General features: G+C 35.1%; 1 protein-coding gene across 1 annotated transcript in view; it reads left to right on the plus strand.

Annotated features, from left to right (window-relative positions):
- LOC127833738 (hepatic lectin-like) overlaps positions 1 to 5000 on the plus strand; it is a 449559-nt gene that overhangs the window by 432422 nt on the left and 12137 nt on the right. The gene's annotated exons all lie outside the window — the stretch shown is intronic.

Consider the following 5000-nt stretch of genomic DNA (forward strand, 5'->3'; position numbering starts at 1 on the left):
GCTGGAAACGCTTAGTATTGAGGTTGGTGAAGACAGTCCTTGTCTGTGGGAGGCTCTGCATAGTCTTAATATCAAGAGTCTGAGTCTGGATGGTCGGGATGGAGGCGGTGTTGTTGTTAATTATAAAGAATCGTTCTGTCAGTCATTGTTAACGCTCACACTGCTGGACACACTTTATATTAAAGTTTCGGAAGACATACCTGGTCTGTGGGAAGCTCTCCGTGGTTTGAATATCAAGAGTCTGAGTCTGGATGGTGGAAAGAGAGGTTTAAGAGTGAAACATAAAACGTCGTTGTCTGAGTCACTATTTTCGCTCACAAAGCTAGAAACACTAAGTGTTTGTGTGAATGAAGACAGCCCTGGTCTGTGGGAAACTATCCGTGGTCTGAAAATCAAGAGTCTGAGTCTGAGTGGTGCCCGAGTATGTGTAAGAGTGAATCATAACGAGTCGATGTGTAAGTCACTTTCATCGCTCCTACATCTAGAAACACTTAGTATTTGTGTGAATGAAGACAGCCCTGGTTTGTGGGATGCTATCCGTGGTGGAAATATCAAGAGTCTGAGTCTGGGTAGTTGGATGGGCGGTTTAAGAGTGAATCATGTAGAGTCGTTGTCTGAGTCACTATCATCGCTCATACAGCTGGAAACGCTTAGTATATGTGTGGATGAAGATAGTCCTGATCTAAGGAAGGCTATTCATGGTCTGCATATCAAGAATGTGAGTCTGCTTGTTGAGGATGGATAGGTGTTAGTGTAAGTAAAGAGTCGTTGTCTCAGTCATCGCTCAAAAAGCTGCAAACACACGATTTCTCTACATACATCGTATTGCAACCACCTATATCATTAAGATGTACATATCTAGTGTAAGACGTTGCTTCAATCCCGATTACGCGACTTTGTGACAAAACTGGCTCACTGCATTCATACAATTGAGAGTAAGCAAAATTTGGTTGTGTATCTCATGTCTAACTTAAAGAACACAACTCACATGCATGAATACAAACCAATTAAACAGGAATTTGGAGCACTGAAGAAGGTTACAGTGAAACGATATTGAATAGATGAACATATATGAAAATCCAATACGCATGAATGACTTTACTCTGCAGATTTCGCTTTGTCGTTACGTGACGTTGGTGGTTTCGATGACGATGTTCACGATGCACTTAGAGTAAAAGACAATGCATGTGCAAGTTTCGCTAAAGGTTTTAATGGCAGCAAACTCACTTCTAACTAATTCAAACTAAATTCGATTAAAGTACGACAGCCGCACCATCACCATCACCATTATCAGCATCATAAGCAGCAACATCAGAATCATTATCAGCAGCAGCACCAGCAAAAACATCATCAGCATCAGCATCATAATGATCATCATTATAAGCATCAGCATTATTATTTTAAACCTATTTATTTTAGCACGTTTGCATAGAAAGCCTAGGGCTTATTTGAAACGCTCTCGAATCCGTTCCTGGGAGATCTCAAGAACAAAAAGTGGAGATCGAACCCGTGACTTCCCGGTCAATAGGCGGACACCACATCCACTACGGCACGGCGACCTGTATTAGTATCGTTGTTACCAGCAGCAGCAGCATGAGCAGCAGCAGAATCGTCGTTTTCATTCACATCATTATCATAATGAGCATCGTCATCATTATCACCGAGACCATCCTCTTTTATCATCGGTTTAATCGTCGTCATCGTCATCATCATCATAAGCATGACTGGTCTTCTTCTCCTCGTCGGGTTATTAATATTACAATCACCTGCAACATGCATTTGCTATGAACCATACAAATACAGCACCAACACGCACGGCTAGTGTTTTTACTTTACATTATGATAGATACTATCATTAGATACATACAATTATACAAAATCTTATTATAATTTTAAATTATAATTTTGACGAGTTAATTATTTTGATAAGATATTGATGGTGACTATGTTGTCAATGATGATGCTGGTCATGATAATTGTGAAAGTGATTATGATGCTTTTGATGAAGATGATGTTCATTTTGATTTTTATATTGACTTTGATCATAATTATTGCAGTGGTAGCGGTAGTAAGGAGGATAAATAAGAAGAGATAATGGGAAGAGATAATATAACATTGAAACCCACATACAATTTATGACCGCTCACATCAAACGTCTAACGCACTGTGGTTTTCGGTACCTAGGACAAGTAGAATAATGGTCCCAAGCAATTCAACATCATAGTGTTTTATCTACGTTTGGGTTCAAACCGAAAGTTGAGTTAAATCAAATTGCGGTAACTCGTTATTAATGGTTCGTTATCAACCATTACTAAGAATACATGTTCGCCTCCAAAATTCCTCATCGATTTGTCACTAGTTCTCTGGCCACACAAATATTTAAAAAGTAATTGAAAATGGTTTAAACGCAGTAAACGTTTTTATTGCAAAGTCACACTGGTTGCGATATTCTCTTCTTGAGTTAAATTAATTGATGAAAAAAATCATTTTTGTATTAAATCGCAAACATGTTGGTTTCCTTTCTTGTTAAGTGTCTACATTCATCATAACATATTTCTGTAAAGGAAAGCTACGTATATTTTGACACAAAACTTAAGAATGTTTAACCATTGTGTGACAAGATGCTGAGCGAGCGCAGAAATATTGTTTAAAAGAATTTAATCGTTCATCTTGGCTTACGTGCGTATTGTGTTGGTGGCTGTCTTGGCATAGCAATCGGCATTGTACAAAAATTTACTATCATTGGGAATTCGTTTTTTGAGTATCAGCTTTCTTTGTCATTCTCATTAGGGACAGGCTTGCTATATATGATCGATAATATCCTTAATTTGTTAAACACAAAATGCAGAGAACAGATACAATTCATATGTTACTTACACCATTGACTACACAAGGACGTAAATAAAAATATATATAATAATCCTGTTAACTTTAACGCAGAAGTTTATTGGGTCTATAATGTGATCTTTTTTAACTCATTTCAAATCCATTTGTAAACCCAATAATTTATTTAAGATTTCTCTTATAAAGCATGAACGCAAAAAAAACAAATGTTGACTTGATAAGCTTTGGAGTGTGTTTTGCGTATACTATCAGGATTAGAGTTTGTGTACATTGAAATCAATCATGAACTTTCACAGGATTCTCAATTCTTTGTTTCAATTTTATCCCCGTTGTTTATTTTAATCTTGCAACATTGTAAGTAATATTGATACATACACAGGTCATATTGAGTGTGCAATATCTGCTATAGATATTGGTCATGCATATTTACATATCATTAAATGAGGCCTATAGAAAAAATGTATTTATTTTTATCCCATCTTCACCGCGACATTGACGGTATAACACCCCATGGAATAAACTAGCCTCTATCCCACCTTGTTGAATAAACCTGTCGCGTGCACGGACAAATGATGCCATTATTAAACAAACAATCGTTCGCTGTATTTCATTGTTTTTGAAGTTTCCAATCATGCCACGTCTGTTTGTTATATTCCTGTTTCAGAAAAATTCGATGAGATAAATAGAATACTAGGATTAGCGTTGAATATGGAGAAGGTTATGGTGCTCGGCTCGCCAAGTCTCGCGCTCTCGGCGTTCTAAGCCTCGCAACATAAGCTTCTCTCTGTTAAACGCTAACCTAGTATTCTCTATATGTACGAAATAAACATTTGCACCGTGATCATTTAAATTTGATCATGAATTTAAGTTCACGCATGCTAAACAGCGATACTCAAAATGATTAGCACGCATATGCGTATGATCAAAAATAATATGTTATGTTAACATTAGTTTGTTTTTTAGCTTCCCCCACATAGAATACTATTGCTCAATATAATACAAATGTTTTTATATATACATTTATCTATGAAAGATGTAATATTTCATTTAAAATTTCATTTAACCACGTATTCACAATTTCTTGCATTTTACTTTACATGGCGGACAAATATAAACATGTATTCAGAGAATACGTTTAAATGTGCTTAAACGAGTTGTATCATGTTATATGATATTATAAGGTGTTTATGTGAAACGTAAACATCGATTGCGAGATAAATACGGACGGAGCTCAGATGATTCTATTATCTTTGTTAGTGAAGTTACATCTTAAAATTTAAGAAAACATGGCTAGGGAAAATTACATTTTTTTTATAATTGTTTATTAATTTTTGTTATTTAAGTGATTTGTTCATTTGACATCCGCATTTTTAATTGTAATCGATACGTTTGCTAATAAGCTTTTGTCGCGATGATTAATACAGAAACATAGCCTCCCTTGTGAGTGTATTGTGTATATATGTAGTATTTCGAATTTCATACATGTGCTTTTTTTTAAATTGTATATATTGTCGTACGTTCGCTTGTTAAAACATTCACACGTATTTCTGATTATTAAGGAACCGACTGCCAGTCGCTATCGAGAACATTATTCAAGGCACTTTTGTATACTATTTGTTAATGTGTGTGTATCGATTTACAAAATTACTTGATGTCTAATATAACGGTAAAACATTTTCATCGTGCACGTGTTACAAATGAGATAATGTGAAAACATAAATGATATCATTATTGTGCATAAGCAACGTGTAAAAAGGTGATCAAAAGACCGATTTTAAGCGATTTGATATGTTATTTATGGGAAAACAAAAATGCAAACAAAGTATTGTTTGAGATCCCTTTATGATTACATCCTCCATTATATTGAATGTGTTCGTATATAAATTTGCATTTTATTTCAGATAGCAATATTATTTTTTTAATTAAACATCTCGCCAAGGTTAGATGATAACCACTTATAACGTAGACAATATGTTCCTGATTGAAATACGCATTTCCTTGATATAAAAAAGCAATATTATCCTAACAAACTTTGTGCTGCGTTTTGTTATTAAGTGGTATCACAATCATTTCAACCATGTAGATACTAATGGAAACTCTGATAGAGTTTCTCACGATTGTTTTAAATACGAACTATCAAGTTACATACATATTCA

Source organism: Dreissena polymorpha, chromosome 6 (genome assembly GCF_020536995.1).
Source record: "Dreissena polymorpha isolate Duluth1 chromosome 6, UMN_Dpol_1.0, whole genome shotgun sequence".
Taxonomy (NCBI): Eukaryota; Metazoa; Mollusca; class Bivalvia; order Myida; family Dreissenidae; genus Dreissena; species Dreissena polymorpha.